The sequence below is a fragment of the Phyllostomus hastatus genome, unplaced genomic scaffold (assembly GCF_019186645.2).
Source record: "Phyllostomus hastatus isolate PE091 unplaced genomic scaffold, TTU_PhHast_1.1 phas_scaffold_21, whole genome shotgun sequence".
Classification (NCBI taxonomy): Eukaryota; Metazoa; Chordata; class Mammalia; order Chiroptera; family Phyllostomidae; genus Phyllostomus; species Phyllostomus hastatus.
Window position 1 is genome coordinate 13,768,174 of NW_025334017.1, and position 23,435 is coordinate 13,791,608.

Consider the following 23,435-nt stretch of genomic DNA (forward strand, 5'->3'; position numbering starts at 1 on the left):
CAATTTTTATTTGTTAAAGAAGAACAAACATTTAAAATCAAGATTAGGAGAATGCCATACTTGGGCAGTCCTTGACAGAACACACTACAGGATGATGGTTTTCAGATAATTTTACAACTACTGTTCTATTCATAATTCTGTTTTGTTATATAGAATTTTTCTTTTCTAAAACAATTAGTAACCAGGTTCTGACAGGTCTAGTTGTTGAAGCCAGCACCCCTCAGTCCAATGGACATTCCAGGCCGGACCCTGTCCTAGACCAAGTCTTTACCTCTCACTGTTCTTTTTGCCTCTAGTCTATTTCTCTTCATTTGTTCCCCAAAAACACCCTGTGTACCAAGACCACATCAATCAACATCAAGTGTCACTTTGGTTATATCACTCATCAGATCCTGGAATTTAAATCTTTAATGGCAGCTATTGCCTAGAAAATGAAAGGCAAACACTTTAACCTAGCATTTAAAGTCCTCAAAGCCTGGCTCAAAGCTGTATGTCTAGTGGTATCTTCTATCCCTTTACAAGAAGGATCTCTCTGGCTAATGCTCTGTTCAAAGTCCTGCACGGGCTCTGCTCCTTTTTCTTCCTCTTTGTTCAAGCTGTGACTCCTGCCCAGAATGCCACCTCTCCAATACCCCTCTCTCCAGGTATCCAAATCTTAGCTGTCTTCCAAGCCTTTGTCACAAGCCTTATGCCCCCATAAATCCCTCCCTAACCAATTTACTCTATTTTAGACTCATTCATTTGTTTATTCGTTCATTCATACATTCATTCATTCAAAGACTTATTAGATACAGGCAAGTGGCAGAAGACACAGTTTTGGGGACACACATAGGGTGCCTATGTATATTATACACAAATTTTAAACATTTTTGGTCTTTCTGTTAATATGTATGTGAACCTCAGCTACTCTATAAACTTCTTAAAGATGAGGAGCTCATTTTATCCCACAGAACAACTACTAGTACTTTGTAGTGGTCAGGGTTCAATAAATATTTTCTGGTTAAATGAATTTTTAAATGATATGGTTATGGGATCTAATTTTTTTAAAGTACTTTTTAAAGATTTTATTTATTTATTTTTACAGAGAGGGAAGGGCAGGGGAAAGAGAGAAAGAGAAACAGCAATGTGTGGTTGCCTGTCACATGCCCCATGCTGGGGACCTGGCTGGCAACCCAGGCATGTGCCCTGACTGGGAATCAAACCTATGACCCTTTGGTTTGGATCTAATTTTTTTTTAATTTGTATTGATTGACTGATTTTGAGAAAAAGAGAGGAAGAGGGAGGAAGTGGAGGATAGAGAAAGAGAGAGAAAGAGAGACATCAATTTGTCATCCTATTTATTTATGCACTCATTGGTTTATTCTTGTACATGCCCTGACCAGGGATCGAACCCCCAACCCTGGCATATTGGAACAATGCTCTAACCAACTGAGCTACTAGACCAGGGTATGTGATCTAATAAAAAATAATTAATGTTCATCTTTGGAGCTTTGAATAATTACATTTTCTTGTGATGCACATATCTGTATAACGAGAACAATGGACTTGGAGTCAGAAGGTCTGTGCTTGAACTTGGGCTCCACTACTTACCACCTCTGGCCATATCATTCTTTCTCTCAATAATTTTCATAAAATAAAAATATTCACACATATCTGAGGAGACTATCATAACTGTTAGGAGAAATAAGTAAATTAGGAAAAGATCTATGTTATTATGCTAGAAAAATGTCACTACTCATTCTTTAGTCCAACTGATAACTGCTAGGCTACTCTTATTGATGCCAATATCCTCACTTTCTAAAAGAGTTTATAAAGGTCCATTGCCTCTCTGCTGGGTGATAGAAAAGATGTCTTTGACTAATTTATGAAAGAAAGGAGAACTGACAAAAATAACCAATTAAAATATTTTCAATGTTAAGTAATAATCTCTTAAAGCCATAAAATTATTCTTTTTTAGAAATGGCTTAATCGTTCTATTTATCACACAAAATATAAACAGTAGGTTATATATATATTAGATATATATATATGTATCTCCTAAGTGGCAATGAAAATGATATTTGGAACAGAGAGATTATAAACTTACTCATTAGAATAAATATCTCAGTAAAGTTTTTATTTCCTTTTATATAAAATCATTCTATATTTGACTTCCTGTTTGAAGTAGAACATATGGGAATTCATTAATGAATGACTAGCTGGCATACCTGGTTTTAGAAGAATTATTAACCTCTTTTATAAATCCCTGATGTTCCTGCTAGGTAGAGTTACCCCTATGAGAAGCTGCTCCTGAAATCACTTTCTACAGTTTGGAGTCTATCCTGTGATCTTCTGGATTCCATTCTGTAAACCACTGTTTGTTCTCTGTCTTCAATGTCTTAATAGACAAGAGCCATCCCTCCCACTCAGCAGTGCCAGAGATTTCTCACTGCAGTTCCATTTCAACGACCTGGGAAGCTCACTGAGACCCACCCTAAAAGCTAATTTCCAGTAGACCAATTTGCCTAGAATGTACCCTCTAAATTTAATGATGTTCTGTCTGGCCATTGTTACATGATGTTGCAACAAAGAGAAGTTTGTACATTTACCATATAGTTTGTAGGTAAAATCTTATGTTAGGAACAATTTAACTATTTATTCCTCTATCTTTTCTTTCCAGGTCACATTTTCTATACCACAGTGAAAAATCTAGGTAACTACTATATAATATTGGATATTATGGGCTCTGATGCCAGGTCTGTTCAAAGCCAGCTGCACTGGTTACTAGGTGTGTTACCTTAGAAACCTATTTCACCTCTTCACACTTCAGCTTCCACCACCAGCACCTCAAAGGGATGTAATATTAAATGAGTTTGTGTACATAAAACAGAATAACACCTGATATGAATTCCGTACTTTTAATGGGAAGTAACACCAGTTACTAGAGGAAAAACGATAAGTATAGTTCACTGCTTAAACAATGAGATTGAGCAAGTATCTTTCTGGTGAGAAGACCCTTTTAAGCTTATAAAAGTATAAATACAACATTATCAGCTATCTCCTCCACTTTTCTGTGTGTTTTTAAAATAACTCTATTCCCTTCTATCACTTTGATAAGGAAAATGTTCATTAGAAAAAAATGTACAATATTGGGAAAAGTGAAAAAAGAAGGGAAACACATATTTCCACTACCTAAATATTTAACATTGTAATGTATTTATTTACAGGACTAGTTGAACAAAGCACATTTTTAAAAAATCACTGGGATAAAATTGAATCTCATCATTTCTACCTAATAGCATCATGGAAGTATTTTTCCAAAGGCTTTGAATATATAATTTTTAATAGCACCATAAAATTCCAAGTGGAGTCCATATATTTCAAAACAAACATGGACAGAACTTTTTGTAACACCCGCAATCATGTCACTGACTCCAATGTCATTAACACCTAAGTGTCACTAACACTTAAGCACACTTGCCATAAAAGGATGGTAATCAGCATCCACATTTATGCATGTGCTGATTCTTTTCCATAGTATGAATATTGGCATAATTCTAGTATTTGGTATAGCCAAAACAAAAACTGCATCATCAAACTTATACATGCAAGAAGAGAAAAATACTAAACAAAGTTGTGGCTTCAACCTAAACGCTAACTTTCATAAGAATTATTTCCAATTTTTCACTGGAAACAAAGACAAAGCAAAGAACAACTTTAATCAACATACAGCATATAAATATTTACATTACTGATTTAAAGCAAATCAATCTAAATTTATCCACAACAGCCCTGGCTGGTGTGGCTCTGTGGATTGAGCGCCGGCCTGCAAACCAAAGGGCCGCTGGTTCTATTCCCAGTCAGTGCCCATGCCTGGATTGCCAGCCAGGTCCCCAGTAGGGGGCATGTGAGAGGCAACCACATACTGATATTTCTCTTTCTCTCTTTCTCCCTCCCTTCAACTCTTTCTAAAAATAAATAAATAAAATAAAAATAAAAGATTTTATTTATTTATTTTTAGAGAGGGGAAGGGAGGGAGGAAGAGAGAGAGAGAGAAACATCAATGTGCGGTTGCTGGGGGCCATGGCCTGCAACCCAGGTATGTGGACTGACTGGGAATTGAACCTGCGACAGACACTGGTTCGCAGCCTGCGCTCAATCCACTGAGCTCCACCAGCCAGGGCAAATAAATAAAATCTTAAAAAAAAAAATGAATTTATCCACAATAAAAATTCATAGGTGTTGCCTATGTTGAAACTTTAATATTCAATCCAATAGCTTAAGAGTGTCTTGGTTATAAGAGAGGTTTTAAAAATACACATATTCACTAAAATCCTAATTACTAATTTTGCCAGACTCAACATACAGCACTTTACTTTGTGTGATTTACATATATTGTGGAATGATTACCACAATGAGATTGGTTAACATCCATTATCTCATATAGATAAAATAAAAAGAACAAAATTTCTCCTTGTGATGAGAACTCTAAGGGTCTACGCGCTCTCTTAAAAACTTTCCTACATATCATATGACATACAGGCATGCTACACATTATATCCCTAGTACTTTTTTTGTACACTACATCCCCATGCCTTATTTATTTTACAACTGGAAGTTTGTACCTCTTGACCTTTTCCACCTATGACATCTACCCAGCCCCAACCTCCTCCCCTCTGGCAATTACCAATCTGTTTTATGTATATACACCACTTCAAATGACTAACAGAAACCAGTGAAAATTTCATTTACAGAAACCAGTGTAAATGTTTCATTTACAGAAACAATTAGGGAAGCACCACGGTTTGGTAATAAGAGCCACTGAACTGGGAAGTTGAGAACCTGGATTCATGACCCAGCACATCCTTTAAGTAACTATGCAAGAGCCAGAAAATTGTTTACTAACTATAGGCCTTAACTTTAAAGGATTTAAATGATTCCCAGGGCCTCTTCCAGCTCTAAAATAAATATGGCAAGAAATAAAAATGACTGTAGTACCATCTACTGACATGCAAATTATTTACTACCATAGGACAGATGACTCTTAATTAGTAATGGAAATCATATCCTAGTACCTGGAATTATGTTCAGTGCTGTCCCATACATTCTGCATTTCTTTACTATATAAATGTATTGCTTTTCTTTAAAAGTAAACAAAATAAACATTAAAAATTCTTCTTTAATCTTTTCTGCCACCTTGGCTCCCTACTCCTTCTACCAATAATGTAAAATGGAAATTAAATATTTGATGTTACTCTTATTGAAGAAAACTTACATTTACATTTCTGATGCACAAGGAAGCCTATTTTGAAATATGCCTACTCAACAGACATTAATAAAGTCTGTTCAAGTAAATATGCTTGCATAGTTAATCAAAAGGAATGCCCTATGTGATCATGCTTGAATTCATTTATTGTGATCAAATACCTATGAACAATTAGTTTAAAGATAAAGACAATGATGATGAATTACGTACCCCACACTTATTAAAATAGAGTACTGCTTGGTAGGATTTTTCAAAGCAGATTAACTTATCAAATAAATATCTATGAATGTGCTTTAATTGGACATTGATTTAATTAATGCTTTGTTTATAATATGCAGTAAAAGGGAAAATATATATTGAAAATATATTTTGTCACATTAAAAAAGCAACAAAGGCATTTGCTTTTTTTTTTAATAAAGAAGTTTCTTAAAGCAAAGAGGAGCCCTCTTTTTGCTGTCTTTCAAATAGTAAACATCCACTTCTGGTCTTGATTAAATACAAGATACAGTATAGTAAATGACAGATTTGCCATGAAAAATTTTTTTTGTTAATAGAAAATAGTAAGTTCAAAGAAGTGAGAGAAAAGTTAAGCATCAGAGTACTGTCAAGGAGACTGAGATTATTAACATTAATTTTTTACATGTTTCAACTGACTAAATGTACTTATAATTGGGACTCTGGTTGCAAATCGAAAGGGCTATGCTTATGTGAGGATTGTGTAATAAGCAGTCATTATGTTCTTTCTTTTGTGCTTGTCTAATGGGAAAACTGAGAAGCTCTTTCCCCTTTTTGAATTAAATGCTTTTAATAAAGAAAGATTTTAGGGAAACAAATATTCAACTTCTTAAGCTGTAAATTACTAAAAGCTGCTCTCACTGGACTAGAGCATGGAGAAACTAGAGTGATTTAAATGTTTTCCAGAGCTCACACATTAGTGCTTTCAGCATCAAAAAGTAAAACCAGAATCATGTCAGCACTCTGTTTGGCCAAGCTTTAGACAAAGCGGGAATGACAGGAGAGTGCGGCCAGATCTTCGCCACTACTGACATGGACAGAAACATCGCAGCACACCGCAGTGACTATTTGTTTCTGACCATGTGTGTCTGCACACCGCTCAAAAGGCCTGTATTCGCAAACATGGCTTCTACCTAGTACCCTATCAGGCCTTCCCCCAACTCCTGCATCTCACTGCCTAATGAAGGAAGGTCCTAACGAAAAACCCTTTCACTTTCCAGAGAAAATTCTTTCCACAGGAAAAATTGTATAGAGATTCAATTAATTGGATAAGGACATTGGAAAATTGTATGGATTCTATGCACATGTATAACTACCAAAAGAAAATATTAAAAAGTACAAATTCTGAGTCCACTGAATTCCAAATTATGGAAGTTGACCTATAAATACTTGAAAAGTAGAGTTTTGAAAGGACACACAGTTTTTGAACTTCAGAATGTTTTTGAACTTCAGAATGTTCAAACTTGACCGAATCTATGGGATCTCTGAAACATCAAGCTTTTTCACTTTTCTTCTCCCATCTTTAAATTGCCTATAAACTTTCATCAGCAGTATTCTGCTGCAGGTACAGACATGGCTAAAATGCATTGATTCATCCTAAAAGGAGGGATGTTTACAGAAATTAAGCCAGATTCAATCAAAGCAAAACACATGCTTCAACATGAAAGCCCTGCCCCCTCCTCCAAAACATCCTTGTAGCGTCTAATTTAGCTTCATGTCTTTTCCACTCCTCCCTTAATTTCTCTCTGTCATCTTGGTTTATATTACCATGTGCTTTTCCTTTGATAACAGCAATTTTCAAAGGCTGAAGAATTCCCCTCCACACCATAGATTTAATACAGCAGTCTGATAACGGATTGGTCTAAGAGCAAAGAATCCCTTTGCTCCACCTCCTAACATCTGTCACAAGAGTCAGATTACAAATCAACTCAAATGAGGGGATCAAGGGGTGCATAAATGAAGAGGAACACAAGGAAAAGGAAAAACTAGTGGTTAGTGGCTAGGTCATCTATAGAAACTATAATATAATTTCTATTCTTTATTTGATAGAAGCATACAAAGGAACATCGTGTTAGAAATAACATTAAACTGAATATTTAATGTTTAAAAAAAGGACTAAGTAATACCCTGAATAAAAATCCTGTTTGAAAATATAAAATAATCCTTTTATTAAATCTACAGAGATTTAAACACATATGGATGTTTTCAAAGAAAACGGTCTTTTCATCCTCAGTTTTTATAATCATTTCTAACATCATCAGAAATATTACAGAGAAATACATTAATCACAAACTGACTCATACAATGTATGTAGCTACACATGCATTTTACTAGACAAATAATTTTACCTTTGATATTTTATATTTTAAAAACTGGCCTGTAAACTGCTTTTAATAATTATTTGTCAATCTTCTAAGTTTAGTGCAGTGGGAAAAAGTAATCAGTAACTGCTTATGGACTGCCAAACTATATTTCTAATTTTAAATGATGGTAAAAGTAGCCTAAGGCGATTAGCAAACATTTCAGAAATTTCACAGTCTAAATGGTTTTAACTTACAACTTTATGCAAAGAAAATGAAGGAAGGAAGGAAAGAAGGGAAAATTGGAAAGGGAGGGAGGAAGGGAGACACATCAAGCAAACATTTAAGTAAAGTAACAATAGCAACTTGTATGATGATGAAATTTTTAGGTTGAATGTACTTGACAGTTCTCTAGCATGTACAAGTACCCGAAAGGCAATTCAGATTCAACTTTACCCCATTAAAACAGTGAAGTTCCCAAAGTGTACAGGGTGTAACCTGATCATAATTGCTGTGAAGGGTTAGAGTTGACTAAATCTTGATGCTAAATCTTGCCATCTGTAGGTGCTTTACACATCCCCAGTTTTAGGGTTTTTTTTCAGTAGGGTCAAAAGTTTACAGTATATTTTTCCACTCATTATCAATCACAAAATTTTTTTACCGTATGTCACCTTAGAACAATACTCTGAACAATTTTGGTACTACCCAATCGCAAGTTTATGCAACAACATGAACACTATTTCCAAATCCATTTCACATGGCTATTATAGAGAGTTTTTAATAATTAAGCAAGTGATATTTATTTCTGTATTTAGCAAAACTACTGAATTTCCCCAAAATAATTCTCCCAAAGATACTACTTTTAGACTAAAAACTCCTTCACAAAACCACTGACAGCTTATAACCCAACAATTCACATTGAAAAGAAAAGCATTCATACACAAGATGTCCATTTCATTGTCACCAAGTGAACTCTACTATTATTCACACTGCTTACTAATCCCACTCATTTCACCTTAACTGTTCACAACAGAAACATGGATGCATCATCTCCCATGACTGGGATTCCAGACTGGAGAACCATCACAGAGAGTGAGACGGAGGAGTTTTACACTACAATTAAACATATTAAAATGTTTGCATACAAAAAGTCCTTTCACCCAGGCAGTTAAGTTGGTCTGTTAGCAAGCAACCTAAAATTTAAATATAGGTACAAACATGCCATTTTCTCAAATTCTCTCATTTTACAGTTTTATTTTTCTCATTCACAGTTATCAAACTTTACTTGCCAAACTCTATCCTTAATTATTCACAGAAATTGCCAGTAAATTAAAATCATCACCATAAATTCAGTAGGAGTCATGGGAAAGCACATAAGGGTGAAGACAGTCCTTAAAAACAAAGAAAGCACTAAAATAACTTACAGTTCAGCTCATAAAATAACTGTACACTTAAAAATACTATATGAATCATGTAAATCTGAATTTTAGTTTCAATATATAAGAATTTAACATTTAAAAGAACCCCTCTGAGTCCTATTTAAAAATGAGTAATCTGGCAGTAAAATGATCAAATCCTACAAATTGTTTATGTAGGAATCTGATATATTAAAATACAAGGTAAATCAATGTAATATTACTGCAATTTAAAAACCTCCCAGCTAATTGAAGAGGAACAAGGTAAGCAAAAAAAAAATATGAAAGAAATTTTGAATTAATGTTTCTAATTAGCAGGAGCTTTTCACATAGACTTAAAAGCAAATTTTCTTTTCCTGATTAATTAGAACATCGCACAAAGAACTAGACTCTAATTGGTAATTCTTTCAGATAACTAGGAAGGGGCAGATGTGACTGACAAACAGCAGAAGACATATTCTCCGACGAAAATAACTGCAATAAAAATCCTGTTATAGCTTTATGGTGGTTATAGATATATAGATAGATGGTGGTCCCTGTGCTTAAAAAGAACATTTTTTAAAATTACAAAGGCTGTGTTGTTGGTGGTGTAGCAGAAATATTTTGGCCAAAAAATAAGCTTACTCTGCTCAAAATAATACAAAACTTTGCAAAGAGCTTTTGGTCAACTTAGATAGAAGGTCAAATAGTGACTGAAAAGACTGTTAAAGGTATCTAGAATTGCTCTTCTTTCTATTAATGATTCCCTAATTATCCAACACATTTCAACGTTTGCCATGAATTTAAATAGGAGAATTTTACAATACACTAGGAGAATACCAGTTCCTTCCTCCAAGATATAAAGAGGGACATCACTAATATGAAATGGATATGCCTAAATTAAATGAAGAGAAAATGAAGGAAAAATTTGGGACAGGACCCATAACAGCACTGCAATTAAAAAGATAAGGGAAGGAAAGTCTCAGGAAAGAGAAATAAATCCTCCAGCCTCTTAAGATGAGGGACTTGCTTTTGTAGGCGAAAAAAAGTTTAACATTAAACGGTAGCAAAATTGAAGGGATTTCAGAAGCAAATTCAAAAATACTGCAGCAGTCTCCTGAGTGCCAAATTTTAAGTATATGTACACCAACTAGTTTCAAAACAATTCTCTGAAATGCTAATACACAGACCATTTAAAAGCATGGACATCAACTACATACACAAAGCATCTTAAAATTTCTCATAATTTTTCATTCTTTACTAGCCACACATTCTACCTTACATTTTGCTGTCCCATTTTACAAATAAAATAATTTTATAATCAATTATTTAAAAACAGTAATAAAATGGTTAATCCATATTGTAACATGAACCTGGATTCCAAAGGAGACAAAGCCTGGGCTTTTGTAGGGTCTGTAATGATTCCTCCCTCTCTGAACATCCAATTATTACCTCCCTACCAATTCACATTAGAATCACCCAAAGCTCCTCCTCCCCATCACCTCCACCCCCTCAGTTCACACAGTCATCCCTCAGTTCACATTGTTATCTCACCTAAGTTAGTTCAATAGCCTAAATCTGTCCCAGCCTTCAGCCTTGCCCTCCTCTAATCCACTCATCCCAGGGCAGGATATTCATTCTAAAATACAAATTTCATCATTTCATTTCCAGGCATCAAATTCTTCAATGGATCCTCATGGTACTCGATTAAAGTAAAAATGCCTTAGCAAGTACAAGACTCTTAGGTGATCTTGCCCCACTAACCTCTGTAATCTTGATCTCCGACTACTTCTGTTGCAGGTATAAGGAACTAATTTAGTTAATTACTCTCTCTCACCACTGGACCTTTTTACATGCTGCCCTCTCCGCTTGGAACTGCCCCTTCCGCCCCTGTGCATGTTCCCCTTGGCCACAGAACTGTTTATCCTCTATCTTTGTATGCACCATCATCTCCAAGATAATATTAGCTCCAAGGGAGCAAAATGTGTGTTTTCTCACAGCTAGTGGATCCAGCACAATGAATGGCATAGAACGGAACACTCAACACACACCTATGGCTTTGATAAGAAAATGCTAATTAATGGCATACCTGAATAATTCCCCTGAGTAAGCATAACTTTTCTACGCTCTGGGCTTCAAAAAAATTGGGCGAAGAAACACAAGACCCACAAACCATAGTCTTAGCTGCCTATCACCAAGAGGCCAGCAATACTCACTGTCAGGTCATAGGGGTGGTTCCCAGTGGAACTGACACCTGCCCTTCCACAAAGCCCCTCATGTACCCAGGAACTAGCCAAATGCTTGTTCTACCCCAGGACCCTGGACAGGACTGGTTCAGAAGTAGACAGGTAATAAAAGGTGGATCAATGAGTCAGTCCTGTGGGTTTTGTTGGAGCTGTCAGTAAAGTGCTCTCTTTAAAAAAGGGCAGCACTGGCTGTTAAAAAGATGTAAGTCAGAGCTTCTCAGGACCTTCTTGGCTATCACATAAGTTCTAACTGAAAAAAGAAGCCAATGCAGAGAAAAGTGGAGACAAAAGAAAGAGAAAAGGTTCCAGTGACACCATTAAATCCTCTCACCCAGATGTGCCCAGAGACAGCTGTAGCCTTAAACTCCCACTTGTATGAGAAGTAAATTCCAGTTTTGCTCATACTGGTTCTCACCGGGTTTCTTTTGGGCAGTCAAGAGTCCACAGCCACAGGTCAGGAACCATCCGCCTGTGTCAGCCTGTAACTAGGCATCAAAATTCATTTGTTTTCTAGGCAATCAATATGAAAACAAAAAACAACCGAAGGATTAGGTCAGGTTATGTAGAATTCTTCCTCATTTCACGCAAGATGTAGTTGTACTGAGTTTTATACTCAATCTACCAACTATTTCCCTATGGGTGAAAGAAGGGTGGGGACAGTTTTTCTGAATAAAGTGTACATGAAATGCTACAAAATTGAGAATTCATCCAAGTTATACTTATTTTGTTGGGAAGATACTGAAATGAAGACATTTGCTTTATCCTTCAGTGACTTTCAGAGTATAGTGGAATGAACAACGTGACAAAGAAAAATCAGAAAATCAAGTTTGAATGCTAGTATTCACACTATGTAGCCCACCAGAATCTTCTCCCTAAAGCATGGCTTTGCACAACACTGTTGGTAGCTTCCCATTACATATGCGAGTGCTTGTGGGCTGTGTGGAAAGAATGCCACATCAGACACAGTTATCTGCAGAAGTTAAGAAGGGGAGTGAAGGAGTATGTATATATCAGTCACCCTGGTTATCGAAGCATCTAAGGAAGATGTTAAGCATCATCATGAGCTAGTCATTAACATTTAAGAAAAATATATTTAAAATTCCAGGCATGAAAGACCTTTCTGTAGCTGTAGTAACTTAAATCCTTGTTTATTCAAGGAGTATAAGCAGCTGTTAATATAGAAAACATTATGCTGTGGCTTCTAGTAGCTCAGGGAAAAGGTAAGTTAACTGCAAGTGGCTAGGGAATATTCCCAGAAAGGCCTCTATACTAGGAAACTCTTCACCCCACTGACTTTTCTTGGATGGGTAGCAAAAGTAACCACACTAAACAGAATCAGAGGCCTCAGAGAAAAGAGAAACGTGGCCTCTGTCCCAGTGTCCTGCCTTAACACCATGGCCAAAGCTCAGGACTGAGTGGCTTGACATGGGGCTATGTGCCACAGCTACTCATAGTATCTGTCTTAAAAAAGCATTAGCCTTTAGAATTTCTGGTTCTTACACCTGCAAAATAAAGATTATACAATAAAACTACTATCGATCAGAATGTTTGTGAGATGACAAGTTATGTTACTCCACTACCACTACCAAATTTGGTTCACTAATCAAAGCTCTTTTAAAACTGTGTGACCATAATCTCCTATTTTAGTAAATGTAACATTCCACAGATAATTTTATCTTTATTATTTAAGATCACACAATCCTTAGAACTATCATTCTGAATATTTGATACCAATATGAAATGATGGAACTTTATAGAAAGTAGGTTTCTGAAAGTACTTCAGAATGTGTACTAATCCCATCCAATGATTAAGTGTGTACACACATGTGTTATGTTCCAACTTCATTTCAGGAACTACCATTTAACATCAATACAAAGGTAAAAAATTACTTAATTCAGCATCTCAGTATGGGGATCATGTTAATCCAATTTCCTTATATCCAACTGGGGGCATACAGATTGAAAATAAAGATTAATGAAGGAATTATTACCACGCACATATTGATTACTACAGAAACACTTGTCCAAAAAGGACTACATGGGTGACAGGATAACTACTCTGGATTCCACCTTTACTACTAAGTAGTTAATGAAATTAGGCAGGTCACTGAATTTGTTTTCTTCCCAATTATGTAAAACTTCCCTCTCACAAATTCCTGGTTTCTTTCAATATCACTACTAATAGTGTCAGCTGGTAGTTCTGGGCCTACTATAATAATAAACCCAAGTGATGGGATTTGCCTTTGGTGTATATTGACTATCCAGAGCGATCCAATACCCCGGATTTGTGATGCACTCACTGTGTGCAAGCATGCGTGCTTGTTTGTACGTGAGCAATGATTACTGGGTTGGTACTCAGGAAAGTAGCTCTGCCTCTACCCTCTGGCAATTTAAGTTAAGACAGTTAATACACAAAATGAATGAGTAACAGCAGGAGAAAGAAAGAAGAGTACAGTATATGGCCTGGGCAATAGGTGTAGCTTAGCTGCGTTGCTGACCTGAAATTTCCAGAAATGTAATTCAACCTGGACTAGGAACAGGAATTGGAGATGAGGACGAGAAAGAAACAGATGACAAAAAGGAGAAGAATGAGGAACATAAAAGCTAATTTTTAAAAACAATGTTCTAAATGATAGGCATTGTTCTAAGTACTTTATGTGAATTATCTCAGTATAAGAAAACCACATACTAGAAAAAGAACAGATGTCACAGGAAAGTAGGGAAGTGGAATTTGAAGTGGAAGAATAGATTAGACTCACACTGGTATCAAGAATAAAGGGGCTATTAGGTGGGCTAATTTAGATATTCAATAGAACTGGACATTTTCTATTCTTTCTCTCCAATGTTACTGCAACTTCTTGTAGAAAGACATTGTTCTTATAATATCCTTGTATTTTAATAATTTTTATATTAATCTATTTATAAGTTTATCAATTTATAAGTGATCAAGCTTAATCACTGTTTATACCTCTTCAACTAGAGGTGTTTGTTCTTCAGTTAGAGAATATACCAGATACAATTTCTTAAACTCTAGTAGGTAAATTAAAATTGTTAAGAATTTTCTAAAAAAAAAAAAAAATTTCTTAGTGCTTGGTATAAACCCATGCATTATGGGTTACTCCCTACCATTTAGAAGGGAAATTCACAATCTAGTTGGAATAGGTTTGGAATATGGCAGGCACTGGTAACAGCCCCCATTCTTAAGACACTGAGCTAAGAATGTAACCAGCAGTTATTTTTCTGTCTTTGTGGCACTTGAAGCTCATCAACAACAACAAAAAAAATCCCTTATTTCTGTGTTTCATTTCTAGCTATTCCTGTTTTAATGACCTAGAACACACAACAGGGTTGTACATCGCATAGCAATATAACCACAAGGTCTAGAGTGTCAAGAAATGGACAGTAGTGGGCACAGTACACGCTTTCCACATTGTACACCTACTACAATGCATTCTTTTGTATTTGTTAATACACTACTGTGTACTCCCATTTATGTAATTTAATGCTTATCTGCCATTTCTCTTACTACCTTGTGAGATGTGAGTGGAACAAAGACCTCACATGTTGCTTCTGTATACCTTAAATATCTCTGCTTTACTGTGTGCACAGTAACTGCACCCAAATGAATGCAGACTAAAAAACAAACAAACAAACCAAAAAAACAAAAAAAACAAAAAAAAAACTGTCAGCTGACTGGAGAATGAACAAGAAAATCAAGACTTTCACCTAATCAAGATGTGCCATTTGCATCACTAGCGGAAGCCCTATGTTGTACTAGAAAGAGAAGAGATTCAGGAAATACATAGTCCCAGGTTCAAATTTAATAGCTGCCCACCTCTCTGTATGACTGACTATTCTCTATGAGCCTCAGTGTTTTCATCTATAAGATGGGGATAATTTCTCTCTCCCAAGCTGATATTAAGAATTTGATGAAATAAAATGTATATTAAGGACAAGCAGAATATAGGTATGTAAAATGAACTTCCTTCTTAAATATCCTTTATATTTTGATTCATAAAAATATTTCCACTCTTGATTTTAAAAGAATATCAAGAGCAGGCGGAGGGCTGGTGGAGGCAGAGGTGGAGGGGCAACAGTGGCTCGGCCCCTGGGGCCAGGGCACCAATTCCCACCTCTCTCCTCTTTGCCGATCCAAAGCCTGCCAGACTTTTACCTTCCCTGGGGCCCCTGCCTGACCAGCCTCCCCTCCTTTGGGACTGAGTTATCTGGTGTCCCAGAACCAATGCAGGAGCCCTCCTCATTCTTCTATGCATAAGACTCCTCTGCCTTTGGTACCACTTGGGCCAGCCACCAAAGAGTTGAGCCCACCACGCCTCTGACCCCCTGAGCTGCAGTTGCATGATGTCTTCATTGCGACCAAGATGACCTGTGCCTTCCACTGCTCTCACCTGGAGCTTTTGTTCCACGTGTAGATCTCCAGGACCAGGGTACAGACATTTGTCTTCCCTGACAGCTCAGGTTTGAGACTGGGGCCCCACCTCGTGGTCACCAACTGCTCTGTGAGGCACAGCCACCCAGCCCTGTCCTACAAGATGTCCGCTGAATTTGGTGCCTTCTTGGCCAGCAGGCTGAGGTTCTGCCACGTGAACAATAACAACTAAGTAAACATGAGGGCACTGCTGAAGCTGCTAAAAGCCTTCCCATAGATCCTTCATGTCTACATAGCCCAGCCCAGCCTGAACCAACCACATCCACACTTCTGAGCCACAGCCCCACAATCACACGAGGCTGGTATAGTTCTGGATCACCACCAGGGGTGCTGGCTTCAACATCAACCAAAATCTGGCTTTGAAGATGGCCCGATGGGCCACCAGCTCTGCTTTGTGGACATATTTACACACATCTGGCTCCCTGATGACTGTACTGTGGGCTACATAATTGAGTGCAAGCTGGATGGCCACCTGTAGCTGCTGGGGGCTGTCCAGTTCCTGGAGCAGGTCACCCTAAGCTACCCAACTTTGAGGGGAAGCTCAATGTCATTAAGTTACAGAACCCCTTCTCTCCTGAGAAGGACCCCTCCACATTTTACTCCCTACACTGCCTCCTCTACCCAGAAACTCCCTGGTGCCCCAGCTGGTGGCCTAATGAACCCTAAACTGCTGCACAAACTGTTGGCCTTTGGTTGTCCCTCACCTCCCAAGGCAGCTGTGAAGGTCTTCGGCAAATGCCCTGGGGTGGGTAAGCCCTGGAAGGGTCCCAAGTAGTGGTTAAGCCTAGTATTGGACGGTGACTGGTGGTGAAGGCATCCCAGACCCCTACAAGGTGGATTGGACAGCCCACGGACCAGGTGAAGGCCAGAGGCTCCAGGGTTTGGCCCCATTGGGCCCTGGGTGGCTGAACTGAACAGAGTGGAGGCTACTGTGTTCAGGAGTCCTAATTGTGCAGAGAATTACATGAGCCCCTGGTTGGGGTGTGGCCCCCACCCTCAGCTCAGGTCTCTCGGTCATTCCCCTGGGGTCAAGCACTAGGACACCCACTCCTGGATTCTGTGGCTAGATCCTCAACCACTGAGAGGACCCAGGTGAAAAAGTGGCCAAATGCAGGATATGTGGCTGATACTATTGTTACTGACCAGTCTCCAGCTCCTTGTTTCCCATCCCTTGCTAATAGAACCCAATTTTGTTTGGAGTATTAGACTGCTACAAACAGTATCAGCCTGACATCAGATGATGGATCACAATGGGTTCCGGCCAAGCTTGATGATTCTTTTGCTCAATTTCTCAGCTTCCTGTGCTGTTAGTAGCTACCATGTGTCCCAGCTCTGCCTACAGTTAGAGCTCCATCTGTTAATGTGAACTAAGCAAAGCCAATAGAGGATTCTGGGGAACATTTTGCAGCCCCATACTCTGTCTTCCTGCTGTGAATGTGGGTGTGATGTCTGGATTTGGGGCAGCCATCTTGCTGCCATGAAGGAAAGGCCAAGGCAATCATTCACATCTGCTTTGTCTAACATCTGGTTCTCTAAGAAAATTAAACCCTTATTTGTTCAAGCCAACAAACAAACAAACAAACACCATCAAGCCATTACTAGAGGATATATAAAACAAACTCTGTAAGAGATTTAATGACCATGGGTTACAATATGACGAACTCAAAAGTTTTAGAGCTAGATTTAACCAGTGATGTAAGAAATAGCATGATTAAAAGCTGAAAGCATTATTTCAAAGTATTAGTTAAACGATAACTTTGTATAATATATGCTTTTATTTATATATATGCTTTAAAATCTTTTTTTTTTAAAGAAAAAAGGGAAATGGCAGCTACAAATGAAGTAAATTTGAGGTGATAAGTAACTAAAACCTCTTTTGGTATTTTCGGTACATAACATTAATTATATCACCAAAAAGTCGTAAGCAACTAAATCACTGTGTACTGATCCTACTGACCAGCTATAATTCCCTTTCCACCTATACGTTAAAAAGTGGAAAAAAAAAATCTGAGAGGGAGAGTGGCCTAACTTTTCAATATTGTGTAAAATGTAAATGCAGTGCCTATTCATTTAGATCATGACTATCTGAACTAAAATATAGTCAACATGGAATAAACTTTACTTCAATATAAATTAAGCCTTCTTAAAAGTAATTGAAAGGATTCTCAGTCACTCTCAGAAATATAAAAATATAATTTTTTTCTAAATAAAAACTGGTATTTGCTTTTGAATTAAACATTTTCTTTGTGTGAAAGTACCATAGGATTTCTCATTATGGGAATTCCAGGAAATTTGTTTTAAAGATTTTTTTAATTGAGTAAAACTTCGTAAAGTTATTTTTAAAAGGAGGAACATGAAACAAAAGTGGGTAAGCCCCCTTCTTTTCCATCCTTCACAACAGCATAAACAATGTTAATGGAACATCTAAACATAAATCCCATTGAATGAATTATCCATGTAACCTCATGTGAAGCCAGAAACAGCTTACCATCATTTCTGTGACCTTCATTTTCTTTTATTAATTAATCAGTCAGGCAGTCACTTCTGATATGATACACAACTGAGCAAGTTAATGGGCTTTCAGTTTTGCTGGTAGCCACAACAAGAAGGGCCCACAGATTGTCACTAGGAGGGAGGGGGCAGCAAGCTCAATAGTGAGCCTTGTCAGATGCTTCCCCACACTTGGAAGGTTAGCTTGAAACTTTATTTTGGTATTATTAAATTTAAGGGGGGAGGCTTTGATGGTCTGGTTTTGGGAGAATAAACTTTGACAGGCAAAATGCTACCAATGACAGACTGGGTCTGAATCCCAATTGTGCCTCTAACTAGCAAATTAAATGAGGTGCAAATCACTGGGCAAGTTGCTGAACCTCTCAGTGTTCTCCCTGGCCCACTTCTAAAATGAGGTCACATTATAGCAGCTACTTAATAAGGGTCTTTTTTTTTGAGAGTTATGTGTATTACTATGATAAAAGCTTAGAACACTACCTGGTGAGGACAATATACATGCTAGCAATTATAAATGATCTTTCCCTTCCAAGAACTTTCTGTCCCACTTGTACTGTGATTGAAATAGGATCTGTTGTTAATACTTGTTTCTACATTTATGTCTCTGTATTCAAACCACACTGATGATTGGCCTATAACTATGAAATTCAATCAATGTAAGTAAATAATACATGTAATTAAATAGCTTACTTAAACATACAGTGGTGAGGAAAGTAGGTTTACAGCTGTATGTGAAAGAGTTTATTTTTACAAGAATAAACTCTTTCACATACAGTTTATACTCTTCAATTGTATAATTGTATTATACAATTATAATAAACTATTTATTATAATTGTATTTCTTATTTCTTTACTACTACAAACCTACTTTTGCCAAGCCCTGTATATGTCTTAATTCATGTTTATGCCCTATTTTCCAACTATCTGGGATCTCATCATGATTATCAATCTTTGGTAACACAGTAATGTTATTTTAAATGAAACAAATGTATATATTTAATGACATATTGACACAGAAAAGTTCTAAGTACACATATGGGTAGCTGTAATGTTAAAAATGTTCTGTGAGTAAGACAAAAAAAAAAAACATTAACTGACATGTTGCTCTATATAATGAAAAAAATTTAATGACACAGGATGCTTCTAACTCAATTTCCTTCACATCCTTGATTTACATCTTTTGAGCACTTTCTTCTGACAAAGCTCATTTCGTACTATCTGACAGGATCAGTTAATCAAAAGTTTCCTTTTCTGAGTTCAGGATCATTTTCCCCTCTTAACTAGGAAGAAGGCAGCACAAAATGTCTTGGCAACTGTTACAAGACCCAATTAAAAGCAGATGAGTTGAAAGACACAAAAGTTCTATTTCACTATATACATTATGGCCCCGTATACAAAATTTGAATGCTTTGAAAATAAAAACTGGTTTATTCTCGACTTCAAATCAAAGAGAATTTAGATACCATCAGAACTCACTTCACATTCTGACACAAAGAATTTATTCAGAGTTTGAATTGATGCAACACATGTAAAAGCCAAGAACCATGCCTTGCCAAAAGTAATAGTAAATGTTTGTTTTTCCTTTTCTTTCTCTACCCCTCAAGCTAACCTACATTTATCTCTGCTTCAAAGCACTGTGAAAACTTTAACTACCTCATGAAACCTCATTGTGGTATACGAACAAATGATCAAGTATGTTACTTTCTCAAATCAGCTCTTGAAACTTAGCAGGTAATAGGATCTTTAATCAACAGAGACCTCAGTAAATATAATGATTTAATTAAAAGGAACACCGAAGTAGAAATAGGACAATAAGCCAAAGATATCACATTTATCAGAATAAATAAACAAATGCCTCTTGTTTTCTATCCTAAAATGAGAAAGGCTCAAGAAGTGCATGGCTCCTGATGGGGCAGTCCGAGACCCCAGCGGGACTGGAGGACAGCCACCTCAGCAGAATGTCTGCGGGGACTGTGGCAAGCGCTACAGGCAGCATTTGGCTCTGGGGTTGAAAGGCTTTAGTGAGGAGCCACTGTGGTGTGAAAGGAGAAAGGTTCTTGTTATTTTAAATTTTTTTCTTTTAAAAAATAAGAAAAAAAATAAGACAAAAAAATAGATAAATATAGTGAGCACATATTATGGTTTAAAGCAATATACATTGGTATTTAGGAGCTGTTAAAATAAAAATAAATTTAAAAGACAACAGCACTATTTTACAAAAGGCCATCATTTTATATCTTCAAAAGATACTTTAAAGAGAACGTCTGAATCTGACCTTGACACATAATATAAACATGTCAGTGAACAAGTTCAAAGAAGTAATAACTTATGTGTTAGACAATAAAGATTTTATGAAACTTAGTGGATATTTTGAACCAGTAGCAACATTAAACTCCTAACTTTTACATTAGAGAAAATGTAAATGTCCCAAGCATCTAGTTTCAAAGAAAATCTAAAATCTAGATTCCACTAGGTTAATAAAACAAAACATGTTATTGCATATTGATAAGACTCATGAAACCAGCCTAATCTGTTTCATTTAAGTCAGAGAAAATTTACATTCTATTCTATCCAAATATAATAAATAGCATGAGTAACCACCATATTGTTCTCAAAATACATTAGTTCAAAACTAGCTTCTATTTCCACATTATCTTATAACCTAGGACACAGAGGTTATTTTCTGGACTGTGATAAAGCTACCACATAAAAGGAAGAATTACAAATTTAGATCAAATAGTTTTTTTTTTTTTTAATGACAAAGAATGTAAAGAAACTGAAAGATCAACTGTTTCCTTTGGCCCCTGCTCTGTCTGTTCTAATTTAAGCCACCAGTTCAATAATTATGACACAGTTGTTTCTTTTAGAGTTTAGGTAAAGACAAAAGTCTCAGTACTCATCGAGGTACTGGCAGGTCTTTTACAAACTTCCCCACACCTCTTTCCACTGAAGTTCAGGCTGGCCTATCACTCTCCTGCGTTTTCAGTCCTTTTTACTTCTCAAGGAGGTATAATAAAACTCTGCTCCAAATCTCTGCTATGGATAGGTAACAGATTTTCAGTCCTTTGGCTGAAAGGAAATTTCAAACGTATGATTTCTCCTTATGAAATTTATGTCACTGGCACCAAAAGGCCGAAACTGTTGGCTTAAAGAAAACAAAGTTCTCAAATTAATGAACTCCAAATCAATTCAGTATTTTTTTAATATCTCAAAAAGTAGTGAAGGCAAATAATTCTACAGACTATGGCACCAAAAAAAATCAGCTTTGCACGGGGACATGTACTTAAGAGATCCTCCAAAATTGGACTACATACATTTATAGTATATGGTTAAATTTCATTTGGCCATTATTAAATGCTACATACTTCTTACTCCCTGTTTGCTCTTTTTGATAGGAAAGTAGAAGTATAGCTGTGACTAGGCCAAAAAACACATTTCCATTGATTGTAGACACCCATGAATCATTCATGAAGCAGCAAACTGTGCTTAGACAACGTAATGCATGGAATTAGGTTCAAGTCAGAATTTGCAAAATTTACTGTTAATGTCTCTGCTTTTCTCCCATTTTTCTGTGTCTCAAGTGAGCAATAGAAGTCGCAAGGGAAACATCTACACCCTAATGCCAAAGAATGGCAGAAAAAAAAGAAAACCTACTTAATTAATTTTATAGATATGAACAATTTTACAAATAACTGCGTAATTTATCCCTTACAACTACATGTTGTAAAACTACTGGAGACTGACATAAATGATCTGAACTTCAAAAACAAACTCTGAGCTGTTTAATGGAAGCAGCCTGATTTTATTTGCTGTTTTAACTTTAAGGGGATTCTAGCAAGGTCAACAGACTCAAATTCAACACCTGCCTAGAAAATAACATTTATCTGTCACTTTCCTTCCAAAGTGAAAGTGAATGGGCATAGTGAAAAACCCTACTAACTGACTCCAAATCAAATGCCATATACAGGGTCCAGCACAAATAACACCCCATTTTTATTACAAAATCTTTTATTATAATATCATAAGCATGTAATTCTGTAACAACAATATCACACTCAAGCACACAATATGACATTTTAGGCAAAATGTTCAAATTAAAACTATAAATTATTACACCCATATTATTACCCTAGCAACCACACACAAGCAGACCTTACTTCTGCCAGACCTTGTATTTCTGAAGTTACTATGATAGCACTTTTGTGAAATTCTGCTTAGCAGAGACCTTCTCCTTAATGCTAACAACTCTAATATCCAGATGAGTAGAAGATACAAATTTTAATTGAAATCTAAAGGCCACTAACAAGAAAGCAGAAGAACACAAATTTTCCTAACCTTCAAATCATTCCTCCCACTCCCATGCACACGTACATCTGTCCCACAGAGCAGAAAAGCAGCGCTGAGAAATCAGAGCCAATCTGCCGAAGAGTCTGACTGCAGGGCTACCTCCTCTAAGACATGCTAACTCAAAAAATCTATACAAGATAATAGACTGGTAATACTTTTCATTTTAATTATTTCCAAAGAGTATCAGCTATGCCAAAAGAGAAATCACACTTAGAAACTTTTAATTAAAGAAACAAATGGTGCTCCACAGTAAAATAGTTCTCAACTGAAACTCAACACTTACAATCCAAGAAGCATCCTTATGATTTTATTTTAAAATGTTTTTTATTGCTGTCTGAAATTCTAAATTTTGCTGTTCTGGGTTTGGATTGACCAGAAAACTCAGGTTCTCTCACATTTCTGGTATCTGTTTCAGCATTGCGCTATGCTTACTAACATCACTTTGCTCATCTGTACCTTTGGAGACAGCAAGGCCACCATTCCAAATGCAGATGGCCTGGATTCTGTGACTGCCTGAACCTCACTAAGCACAACAAACCTATGCCATGAGGTGTGTACTTTACTCTGAAAACATTATTAACACCATACAAGCAAACATTTACTTATAACAGACAGGTTTTGTTGTTGTAGGAACAGATGTATAGTTCAGAAATCAATGCTTAGTTTTTTTCTTTAAAAATTAGAAAGCCTAAATTCGATGTAAAAACATTCAACAAAGAAATAACAGAGTAAAACTTCATTGATACTCCTTCTAGTTTAATAATTCTTGGTAATTACTCGGTATATTTCCCACAACCTTTAGAATAGGCTAAAACAATATAATTAATAAATATTTCCAAAAGGAAGGAAAGTCAGAGAAGAAGGGGTAACCTGAAGGTGAAGGGAAGGAAGAAAGAGAGAAAGGAGGGTTAATGGTGCCGAATGTATTCA

At 36.6% G+C, this 23,435-nt stretch overlaps 1 protein-coding gene and 1 pseudogene across 8 annotated transcripts in view; one reads left to right on the forward strand and one right to left on the reverse strand.

Annotated features, from left to right (window-relative positions):
• Positions 1-23,435, reverse strand: part of NCOA2 (nuclear receptor coactivator 2) — a 284,205-nt gene that overhangs the window by 154,762 nt on the left and 106,008 nt on the right. The gene's annotated exons all lie outside the window — the stretch shown is intronic.
• Positions 6,254-16,316, forward strand: LOC123833251 (annotated as a pseudogene).